Genomic DNA, 12,449 nt, shown 5'->3' with positions numbered 1-12,449 from the left:
TTAGAATTTGATTTTTTATAGTGATCAATTTAGATGTTAAACTATGAGACTTCACTAATTATTATTATTATTTTATAATTATGCACAGGTAGAAATTTAATTCTTAGAATTTTGCTAATAATTTTTTATTTGATAATATGTTTTGAGTGGACGAAATTGCAATTTCTGCAAATAAAATAACCTTAATATATTACCAACAACAAAATGTTTTCCTAATTGATCCAATTAATCATTGTTAAGTTTTATTAATTTTTAATTACGTACACACAAAATTTTTTGCATTTTAATTTATAATTTTCACCTTTTACACTTCTACCTCTTTATATATACCTATCCGTTACCCTTCATGCCATCTCATGTTAAATAATACACACAAACCAAAAATGATATCATTTACCTTCATTCTTTTGATGACACCTACCCAGCTTTAACATTGTTGTTTCATTTATATTGAGTGACAATGACGATTACAATTTTGATGTTAAGGTTGGACGATGTGAATATGTGGGTTTTGTAAATGATGTGATTGATTGTAGGTATTTGAGATGTGTGTTTTGTTTTAGAATTATGGAAAAAGAGACATTTTATATCAATTTTTATTTTCTAATATTTCTCTAAAAGTTGTTGTTATTATTTTTTTTTTCGCTCATTACTTTAATTGTATAATTACAATAGGTATGCGTGTGCAATTTATAATTGTTTTTTATTATGAACTCATTACTAATAAATTTCTATAATAAGTATGTTATAATATATATACAATATTCTTCAAAATCATCTTACATAAAATATTACAACATTATTTGTGTATCACACTAGTAACTTAGTAGTTTATTATTAAAAAAAGAAACTTGTAAGCCATGTCCGTCATTTACATGACAAAATGACACATTGAGGGCGTTTGGATTGAGATTATTCTCACGGCGCGTTTTCATTTTCACGTTTTGTTTTTTTTTTTTTTTTTTTGTTCAGGCGTGAGAGGGAGCAAAGCGGAACTGTGCGCTACTGTGCGGCTACTGTTCACATGAACAGTTGCCGCATTTGTTGACTTCTGTTCATGAACAGTGCATTTGTGCACTGTTTACGGACCCACAAATTTTATTTTTTATCAATTTTTTCATTAAAAATGGGTCCCACGGTACTATTTACACATTTAAAAATTATTTTACTACAGTGTTTTCAGTTTTCAGTTTCAGTAACAATAAGTTCAATCCAAACGGACCCATTGTAGTTTTATAATTTTATTTCTATCCTGCAAATTGCAAGTTGGGAAATTTTTTTTTTTTTAATTTTTAATTTTGGGTTAAAATGCAACTTGCAAGTCAAATGGTATGGCCTATGATTCGGTCTGTGAAAGTGCTATAAATTAAGGTTAGGCTTGGACACTTTAGTAGCGAAGCAAAGCTCTCACAACTGTGGAAAAGTAGCGTGGAAGAATAAAAATATGGCTGTGGAAGAAGCAATAGATGAATACACTCAGGATGGGACAGTGGATCTGAAAGGGAACCCAGTCCTTAGATCCAAGAGAGGTGGATGGAAAGCTTGCTGGTTTGTCGTTGGTAAACTCTCTGTCTCTCCTCTCTATCTCTAAAATAAAACATTGAACCTTAGATTTGTGTTTTATCCACAATCCACTCCTACATACCTTTTTAAGGCCACTGAACTTTTTTAGTTTATTGTGTCTGTCTCACCTGCAATACTTGGGATGCCTGTATTTTTTATTTTCTCTGGTGGTAAGTGAGTGGGTATATCTATTTATTTAAAAAGTTAGCTAGCATGCCCTTTACATGGCTTATTAGAACTAAAATTAGATTATGAGCTTTTTTAATCACTAATTTAGCTCCATTTGAGAAACATCTCACTTCTGATGGAGTGGATTGTTATTGGAATAGCTTAGATAATTCATGACTATTGCTGAGTTAGGTCTGATCCAATATTTTCTTGATAAAGCCTTAAAAGTTCAACAGTAATTATTATTATTATTATTATTATTATTTTAGCATCCTATAGAGGAAGATGGACTTTCTATTCTGACTATTCCGTCTCACTTTCTTCTTCTTTTCTTTATTTTTATTTTTATTTTTTACAAGTTGTCTTAATTTCTTCTTTGCTAGTCATAAATAAGAGAAAGAAAGTTGTGTCCATTAAGTCCTGCTCTCCTTTACTAAGAGACTCAGCTGGTTTGAACTTTGAAGTCTTCCTTCCCATTAATGTTTCCCACTATCAAATTATAGAAAAATAAAATTTGGTTGGCATATTCCCATCTCCTTTCTTTAAATGAGCTCATCATGCATATTTTTCAATCATTAAAAGTTTTAAATTTGTCCCAAATGAATATTTCGAAGTTTTAAGGTTTTTTTAAAAAAAATATTATATACACAAAGTAGTTATATAGATGAATCTTGAAGGTGCTTCTAAATTAAAGTCTCGATTAGGTGAATTAAATTCAGAACTCAAACATAACGCGAGGCCTAAAAAGATTAATATTATCCTTTCCTTAGACTGGCTGAGAGAGTCTAAAGACGACGAGTTCTCTCTCTCTCTCTCTCTCTCTCTTTTCTGTCTCATCACGTAAATTAATGATGTCCACATGTCACCCGGTAAGATTGCTCACTTCACCAATTATTCTCACCCTCAGTCGCAACCCGTTCGTACCTATTTACAATTTTGCATTGACCATAGACGCCAACCGATCACTTTCCACAACTCATATGTCATAAATAACACCTTCCATGTAATCATTTATCTAAAAAGAACAAAATCTGAGCTATCTTTTAATTTATATTTAGATCAATCATATCAGCTTAATTACTTATTTTATTTTATTTTATTATTATGTCAATCTTTTTAAGGCACTTTTTGCTTCTCTATTTTATTGAGGTGTGTGTGTTAGAGTTTCAGTCCTTATAATTTTAAGTTACTATTATAAAAATTAGGTTTTTTTTTTTTTGTAATAGTATGAGAAAAATTATAGCTGTGTATTAGTATTGAAATAGGCAGGAAATGTCATAGCTAGGTAAGCATCCCTTTGGATTAAAGATAAAGATTTTGAGGAGTTCAGCCTATTATATAAATTGTCACAATCTAATACAAATCTTTGACAAGAAATTCAATGTTAAGTTTATCATCTTTGACTTGACTAAACTTCTAAAACACGTGTTAGGGACTCAATACGGCTCGATTAAGTCGTGCAAGTAATAGCTCTTATCTACTCAATCAGGTATTATCAAGACAGGTAATTAAGTGAGTAGTGTAGTGTACCTATATGGAGGAATAAATGACACGTTAATTAAAATAAGTAAAAATGAAACAAAGGATTTATATTCGTAAAATGAATGAGGCGTTACCGAGAGATAGATTATGCATGCGATAATAAACGTCCAATATCGGCCAAGATGAGCATCAGCAATGTAAGCACCCAAGATTGGAGTAATAAAAATAGTGCCAACCCAATTGGTGACATTGTTGGCAGAGGTGACCGTGCCCTGATGGAGCTTACTTGTTAAATATACGACCAGGTTGGAGGATATACTATAATAGGCCATGCGTTCAAAAACCTCATACCCTGCACAGTTAATTAGGAGTTTTGAGTTGTTATATGACTAGTACAATTTTTATGACATAATTCTTGCCACGACTCTAATATTAAAAAAAATGTGAATAACTCTTCATCACTTCCACATCTATCTATTATTTTTTCTCCACCATTCATAATTTGTTACATATTAGAGTAAAAAATTATGACCCAAAAAACTATGGCCATAAATCCTCATTATTAGATTTTTTTTTTTTAAGAGGAAACAGTAATAATTATTACAACACATGAACACAAAAGTAATATATAAAATTTTTTAAACAGGTTTATAATATATTACATAATCAGAATACTATTACAAAAAAAAAAACCTAATTTTTAATANTACCCAAAACAAAACAAAACAAAACAACAAAATAATAATAATAATAATAGTAATAATAATAACTCAGACACATTAATCAGAAATATAACCCAAAAAGTCAAATTAAAAACAATCCAACCAAATTATTAAAACCTGATCTAATTTTACCAAATACCCAACAAAAAAAAAAAAAAAAACTAACTCAGACACATTAATCAGCAAATTAAAAACAATCCAGCCAAATTATTAAAACCTGATCTAATTTAACCAAATACTCAAAAAAAAAAACTAACTCGGACACCTTAATCAGGAATATAACCCAAAAAGTCAAATAAAAACAATCCAGAAAAATTATAAAAACCTAATCTAATTTAATGTATAAACTGAAAAGCAAAGAGAAAAACTAACCAGTAGCAGTTCGGACCGAATCTCTCTCTCTATTGTTCTCTTTCTCGGTTCTCCTTGTATTTTTGCAACGTATCTCTCTCTCAACCGTATTGTGGCAGGAAAACCTAAAATAAGTATCAATGCAACATTCAATTCTATACTTATTTAATCCCAAAGATTTCGTTAAGATTAGAAACAGAAGTACCCAAACTAAAATCAATATTTTTAGTGATTTCTATAATCTTTAAAAAAAAAGCAAACATCTAAAATTGAGAAAACAAACATTTGGATAGAGAATCCAAAAACCCATAACAAAAACGAATCAAAACTAAACCTACCGAACAAAAAAAAATCAATTAAAAGTAACGTTTTATACCCAAACCTACAAAATTGAGGAAAAAATGTACCGTTGTTGATGTCGATTTTGGCGATCTGATGGTCTGAATCTGGAAATGGAACGGACGGTGGTGGGGAAACTAATGGTGATGGCCAGCCTTTGATATTTCTCTCTTCGCCGGTAAGAAGTTCCAGGAAACCAAAAGAGGGGAAAAATTGTTGAAAAGCGGAGACGGGATTGCAGAGCACGATCTGTGTGTATGCTTTGATAAGTAAGTTTTGTTTTGTTTTGTTTTGTTTTGGGTATTTGGTTAAATTGATGTGTGGGTATCTATTTATGGTGTCCGGTTAAAACTCAGATGAATGGAATGAAAGTAGTGAGTTCCATTCTCTTTTGGATACTTTAAAGATCAAAAAAGAGCAATGGATTATTGGGTTTCTTTCCTTTTCTAGGTCTTTTAGAAGAAGTAACGTGGATGTATCTTTTTCTGTTTCTGTGATGTGGCTGTATTTCTGCTGCTGCATATTCTACTTTTGCAGATCAGGTTCAGGATTTTCTGCATAACCTGTGCTTACAGAGGGGCTGAGTGTAATATTTGTTGCTGTTTCTGTAATGTATGTACATGGGTGTATTTCTGCTGCTGCATATTCTGTTTTCTGCAGAACAATTCAAGATTTTTTGCATAATCTGTTCTTACAGGGGGGCTGAGTGTAATATCTGTTGCTTTTTCTGTGATGTTTGTCCATGGCTGTATTTCTGTTGCTACATATTTTGTTTCCTGCTAAACAGGTTCAGGATGCCGGGAAAAATTGAATCCAATCATCGCTAATTAAGTCTAAAATGCTTAAACTACTCAAATTTCAATTTGTCTTCTTCAATATATCTATATTTTAATTTTTTCCCCCCTGCTTAATTGTCTACAGTTCTTCTTTTACCCTTTTTAAAAAATAGATTGGTTGATTCTCTTTCTTTTGACGCTTTGGTTTGGTTTTTAATTTTGGTAACATTAGGGACTTTTCCTTTGATTTATTGTAGTTAAAAGTAAAATTTCACCTTGGATTGCAAGAGTGATACCGTTTAACAAGTGATGGTGTATATATTTATAAAAAAAAAAAAAAAAAAAAGTCACAAGTAAAAAAACCCTAGCATCTTCTCATCAGATTCTTATTACCATTTTCTCTCTCTTAAAAAAACCCCAGTGATACTGCGACAGAAAAAAATGGAAGGAGAAAAAAAAAACTTATCGGTCTCTTCACATCAAACTCTTCAAGGAGGGAAAAAAAAAAACTTGCGCCACCCTGGAAATTCGTTTGACTGGCCATCGTCATCCCTTTTGAGTTTTACAGGTACGTTCTTCGCTCTCTCCCTCTCTTTCTCTCTATGAGTTTTTGTTGTTTGGATTCGGTTTTTAAACTTCTCTGAGATTTCGGGATAAGTTTCCCCTGTTTCCTTGAATTTGCGGAATGTTGTAGATCTGTTTTACGATTAAAACTTCTTCTTTTCGTGCTTTGTTGTGAAAATTGATTCTTACGGCATGAACAAGAATGCAAAACCCTAGAAAATTGATTCTTCAAATTTCTGCAGTAATTTTCTTGCATAATTTTGTTTTAGAACTATAAGTTTCCTCTGTTTTCCGTGAATTCACGGAATTTCTTAGATCTGTTTTGCGATTAAAACCCTAGCGATCTCTGCTCTTCAAACTCTGCGAACCAGTGGATATTCGTATGAACGACCGCCGCCATATCCTGCCGGGATTAGACCATCACAATCGGCATCCGTCAAAGCTAAATACGATCAAACGTCACAGAGGTTTTAAGACACGAAGTTAGAGATTGACGCTATTCTGACGAAAGGTACGCATAAATTCTGTGTTCATTCTTCTCCTTTTGGTGCTTTGTTGTGAAAATTGATTCTTACCGCATGAACAAGAATGCAGTAATTTCTGCATAATTACTGCATATTGATTCTTCAAATTTCTGCAATAATTTTCCTGCATAATTTTGTTTTAGAATTATTTCTCGATAAAATTGTGTGCTGTGATTGATATATGTGATATATTCATTCAATCTTCGGATACTATGGCTCGGCATGTATATAATTTTATATGGGTACAAACTTGATTCGTAAAAGCTATGGTTACAGATGTACACCGCTAATGAGATTGCTAGGTTTGTTGAGATATGATATAACTTTTTTGTTTTGTCATGTAATAGTTGAAGCACTAGAATTTTTGTTATGATTCTGATATATCTATGGAATTATATGCTTGACATCATTCGTATGCTTTTATATCCTTAGATTAAATGAATATATATAGATTCATGTGCGGATATATAATTTTTTTTTTTTTTACTATTGGTTTTTTGATATCAGTTAATGGTTTAGATTTTGTTTTAGCTAAGGTTTTTGGGTTAGAATTATTTTTGTTTTGGTTATTTGGTTTAGATTTGATTCTTTTTGAGATTATTGTTTTTGGGTAAAAGAAATAGAAAATGGTGTTGAATCGCATCAAACTGTTCATCTTCTACTATTTAGAAATCTCCCTTTGAAGATACTTGCAGCCAATCACAGGTTCTTTACAAATACAATTTCTTTGTTCTCAATAAATATAAATATTTGGATGGCTGAAATAGATAAGAATAGGCCCAGTGACTAAGAGTTGAGCAGCATCCGCTGATCAACTCCAGTCTTTGGGAGGGAATTCATGAGAGGCAGGCATTAAGAAGTGTAGCAATTTAAGAATGAATATTTGATGCGAGATTCAGTTCTTACGTATATTTGTGTTGTTAGTTAATTGCTCTCTTCTTGCATTTAGTATTAGCATCTTTCTATGATTTCACTTCTACTAACAGAGGCAATACCAGTTCATACAGTGCCAATGTTGCTGAATAGTAGTTAACCTTCTAACTTCTAAAATTCTTATTCCTTTTAAGTTTGATATTAATTATGATTTAATTATAGTCTAAGCTAACAGTTTTTTAAACTGCATTATTAGTCTATTGAGGAAAATGACTTAGACGTAGTTATTTTGGTTTGATTGATTCTGATTTAGAACTGTTTTGGGAGAGAGGGTGAACTATTTCTTTAAATTAGTAAGTTTTATTTAAAATGAGGTATGACTTTTATTTGTATTAGTCTGTATCTGTCAATTTTGTTTTGTTTGTTCACCTGTCTTTTGTTTATTTATTGTTAAAATACTTTCTTTGTTTTCATAATTATAATTGTTTGTTCAATGTTCAAGATCACTTTTTGTAAGAGCTGAATCTATCTTCATCAAAATGTATAAATATTGTCTAAATTTGTTGGATTCTTCTTCATTTGCAAAATTTATAATGTTCTAATATTATAGATTCATATCGCAATAAAGTACAAAAATTTGAAGCAGATATCAATGAATGTGGGATGCAGTTACCGTAGCAAACAACCATGATCTGATCAATATTGCTATGATCTCGGTTGACTAACAGGTAAGTTTTAAATTATTTTTAAACAGAAAATAATATAAAAAAAAATGGATACAGAAATCTAAATTTTTTTTCCATATCTGCATCTTTAACTTGCAGAACTATTTTGTTCAATTAGCTTATTAATTCCTAACATTTTTTTTGACATAATTATTTTTAATTGTTTCCAGGGAACCTCATGTGTTTATAATTCTTTCTTCGGCCTTATGTGCTAGACATGAAGGGGAAATTGATCACACATTATTTTAGTTGAGAGTTAAGGCTGGGGATATTACAATTCTGTATTGGCAAAAGGCTGTGAGTTTTGGCCAAACAAAGTTTTTTGAGATTCTGCAGTACGTTTCTTCCCAGTCAGCATCACAGTATAAATCTGATAAGGTATCCATTGATTACTCTTTATTTGGCCGGAAGTTCATTATGTAGAAACTGTGTATACTTCTTTTTTTTTGATAAGTAAGAGAGAGAAACTGTGTATACTTGGTCCTTATACAACAGTGTTTTTTTTTTTTTTTTTTTTGATGCCCTTTTATATGGTTTAAAACTGAACCTAAGTAGTTGGAGTAAGGGCATTGTTGTGTTAGGCAAACTTTATTTGTTAAGACAAGGTACTGGGATTGTATTTAACTAAATTTAGAGTAATAAATGAGAGATTGCCATTTAGAGTAGAGGACAAGGCCTTCTACTCTATGCATGTACAAGCCTGAAATTTTATAAAGCAATTTTTGGCCAGAGTAATTCACAAAGTCCTTTTGGCTTTGATCTTATCCTTATTATAAGCATCAATAGTTAAATATAATGAAGAAAACAAGGAGAAAACTTTATACGTTTTTTGTCATGCTTTCTTTAGTTTTGTTTTTGCTGTGATTGTTTAAATCTGAGCTATTAAAACAAGTTTGAGTAAAAAGTGTAAAGCATAGAAGTAATACAATGCTTGAATGGATTATCTAAAAGATCTCAGATTTAGTAGTAAGAAGAAGAGTATTAATTTTGAGAAAATCTTAGTGTAAAAGAGAAAAATGAACTATTTAATTTATTCTTACTTTATGCAGAACATGTTGGTTTATCTCTCTCCTATGGATTGTCCTTGAACTCTGTGCTGTTCTGGGCCATATATATGAGCTGCTTTGTGGAAAATCCAATGGTTTCTGTTGACAGGATAAAACAGTTTACAAATATTACATCAGAAGCAGCTTGGGAATTTAAAGACTGCATTGCTTCTTCAAATTGGCCTGCCCACGCCAATCTTGACCTTAGAGACTTATAGGTAACTGGCTTCTAACTAATTCTGTTTAATTTTTCTGAAAAAATAAACCTAAGTTAGCCACGAGCTTTATGGCTTGGCAGCACTGTCCTGTCTCCCCATTGGGTGAAAAAAAAAAAAAAAACTTCATGTATTCAACTTCCTAAACTAATAAACCATGGCTAGAGTTTGGGCTGTGATTTACTTCTTATCAATAAACTAATAAACCATGGTTGCTTTTTATAGAATGAGTTAATGGAGTTTTATGATTTCATCCATTAGTATTTTAAGGAAGTATATTGATGCATCTATGTCAAGATTGAGATTTCCTTGAACTATTCGTACATGGGTGAAGAGGGATGTCTCATTGTAAAAGGGGAGAGCTTCTGTTTTGTTTTTGATATAATTTGTAGTGTAGTTTCTTGGCCTTTTAGAATCTGAAAGTTACTGAATACTTAAAATGAGGGGTTCGTTTTTGTGATCACATGATTATTATACTTCCCTTTTTTTTCTTTTGCATCCTATTGATCTTATGGTTCATTTTCTTTAATAGGGGACTCTGTACTTGCTGTCATGCTAGCAAAAACAAGGGTTTTCAGCCCGTTTTACTTATTATTGGATTTGAACCAATTTGTCATGCTAGCAAAAACAAGGGTTTTCAGCCCGTTTTACTTATTATTGGATTTGAACCAATGACTTACCGTTTACTATTCAAGGGGAGGCGGAGCGCTAAAAAAGAGAAAGTGTTATCACTATTAGAAACTGTTTCCCATCCTACCTGATCTACTGTTTTTGAAAAGTGATTGAAATTGTACTACACCAATAAAATTTATGCACCTGTAGGCCACGAGCATCTGCTTTGGCAACAAGATCTGTATCTTCATTCAAATAATTGTTTTTGTAGTAACAATTGTATCCTTCCGAGATCCAATCCCAACCAGATAGTTCTTTATGAAATCAAGATAACTATTTGAAGTAATATCATAGTATGTCTGCACAAAACATTTATTCAATCAATAACACAACTAGAAAAGTTACTGTATGGGTTGTGATGATTGAGAATCTTTAGAATGCATAGTAATAATTTCTTACACACTTTGCAACAAATTTTTTCATTAAAAATTGATTTTATTAGCCAAATTTCTCTTCTACTTATGAGATTTCAAATGACCCCGCGCATTGCGCGGGTTAAACGCTAGTTTATATATATAGGCTGAACTCCTCAAAATCTTTATCTTTAATCCAAAGGGATGCTTACCTAGCTATGACATTTCCTGCCTATTTCAATACTAATACACAGCTATAATTTTTCTCTTCTAGAAAACCGTATAAGCATTAGCAAAGAAGTCTATTTTGTCCATGCATGGAATATGAATGATTGACTTGGAATTCTATTGTTATAACGCATGCATGCGCAGTAGTTGGAGAAACTTGTCAGTTCCCATCATCAAGGTTAATCCGAACCCAAACTGTTCATTGAACCTTTAAAAAGAGAGGTTCAAAATTTTTAAAGTTGAATCAAGGTTGAACCGAAGTCGAATCGTGATGATGTCATAATTAATTTAAATATAAATAAATACATTAAATTAGTAAAAATAGAAAAATTAGCTAAAATATTCTCCAAATAAATATGAGATTTATCCTTCAAATATATTTTTCATATCATAGCTTTTATAAACAAATAAGAAATATCAAATCCTAAGCAAATATAGATATAGTATTTCTTTATATGTTGATTAGTAAAACTTGCGATAATACTAATAATAATGATAATAATAGTATAAGTTAAAAAAAAAAAACACAAAAACAATAGTATGTCAATTTATTTAATCCCATGTATCAGTTTAATAATCCTAATATAAATGACAAATTAATAATAGTTTTTAAATTGTAGTAAGAGTAATCATAAAACAAATGCACCGAAAAAAGGAAAAAAAGAAAAAGAAAAAATGAAAGAGTAAACCTAGATATTAATGTAAACCAGAATGACTGAATGACCAAAAGGCTGAAATAGTCACGTGAAGGCTCGCAAATTTAAGAAATTACACATAAAACAAAGAACAAGGCGCTGAAGGGGCGGACATTACAACACACAAAAAACTGAAAAAGAAAAAGCAGAGCAGAGGATGTGAAACACAGAAGAAGAAGAAAGAAGCGAACACTGTGGGTTGCATTAGGAGACCAACGACATGCTGCGACAGGATGAGTTCATTCAGGCGAAAATTGTTTATAATGTAAAATGTGGCTCTTTGTTTTTCTTTTTTATTTCTCGATTTTTTTATTCAAACTCTTCACCGAGCGATGTCTGTTTTCCGGCCTAAATACGATATGTATCCCGGAACAACGCCGTTAACCTTTTTTTGTAAAGGAACTGTGCAAACCTTGAAAACCAGTTACGGTTCTTAGAATCGTATGGTCCAACCGCGGTTCGAGCGGTTTCATGCTTTTTTTCACATAAAGTGGTTCTCAAAGCTAAAAGAACTGCAATAATAGGCAGTTCACAGTTAACTCGGTCGGACCGTATGGTCTGTTCCGGATTTGATAACCTTGCCTATCATCACTCTATGATAAGGCTGTGCTGTTCTTTTTTCTCCTAATTATATTGGTTGTTTAGAAAGTGGACCACTGGTTTTGTAGATCACATCTGGACTGTTCTCGTTTTGACAAAAACTTTTAGTAGTTTTTAATTTTTGTCTAAGTAGGTATTTATTTTATTTTTATTTTTAATTATTTATTTAAAAACAAAGTTATTTTTGAAAATAAATTAATTTTTAGTTTCTTATAATACATTTAGGTCAGTTTGAGATTAGTTTATTCAATAAGACTTATGAATAATAAAAAAAGTGTAATGAAATCTATAAATAATAACAAAAATAAACTAAATAGTAAAATAAATTGACAAAAATAATTCTTGCTAAACAGATACTTAGCGTGGGATTGCATTTTGAAGAAAAGATTTTTGCGTTTTGTTGTTGAAAATTTGGTAGGTCTCATGTTACTATTTATATACTTTTTGATACTATTTATCACTTTTTGATATTATTTATAAGTTTTATTGTATTATTTTAAATAATTTTTATCTTTATTGACAGTATTTTTAACAATAAATTTTTAATTTTAAT

At 31.1% G+C, this 12,449-nt stretch overlaps 3 long non-coding RNA genes across 7 annotated transcripts; 1 reads left to right on the top strand and 2 right to left on the bottom strand.

Moving 5' to 3' along the window:
- Positions 1-3,004: 3,004 nt before the first annotated feature.
- Positions 3,005-3,891, bottom strand: LOC136069228 (uncharacterized). Its single transcript, XR_010630464.1, has 2 exons — positions 3,348-3,891; positions 3,005-3,261 (listed from the first exon to the last, which is right to left on the bottom strand). It is a non-coding gene; the product is annotated as an uncharacterized LOC136069228 (long non-coding RNA).
- Positions 3,892-4,307: 416 nt separating this feature from the next.
- LOC136069227 (uncharacterized) lies at positions 4,308-4,893 on the bottom strand. Its single transcript, XR_010630463.1, has 2 exons — positions 4,694-4,893; positions 4,308-4,411 (listed from the first exon to the last, which is right to left on the bottom strand). It is a non-coding gene; the product is annotated as an uncharacterized LOC136069227 (long non-coding RNA).
- Positions 4,894-4,903: 10 nt separating this feature from the next.
- LOC112033469 (uncharacterized) lies at positions 4,904-10,049 on the top strand. 5 transcript variants are annotated; one of them, XR_010630462.1, is made up of 6 exons: positions 4,904-5,969; positions 6,306-6,476; positions 8,009-8,090; positions 8,258-8,465; positions 9,137-9,351; positions 9,881-10,049. It is a non-coding gene; the product is annotated as an uncharacterized LOC112033469 (long non-coding RNA). The 5 variants fall into 5 exon arrangements; XR_010630461.1 differs by having other exon boundaries at positions 6,281-6,476; positions 9,243-9,351; XR_010630458.1 differs by having other exon boundaries at positions 6,281-6,476.
- Positions 10,050-12,449: the final 2,400 nt, after the last annotated feature.

This window comes from Quercus suber, unplaced genomic scaffold (genome assembly GCF_002906115.3).
Source record: "Quercus suber isolate HL8 unplaced genomic scaffold, Cork oak 2.0 scaffold_10, whole genome shotgun sequence".
NCBI classification, from domain to species: Eukaryota; Viridiplantae; Streptophyta; class Magnoliopsida; order Fagales; family Fagaceae; genus Quercus; species Quercus suber.
This window is presented reverse-complemented; position numbering and strand designations above follow the sequence as displayed.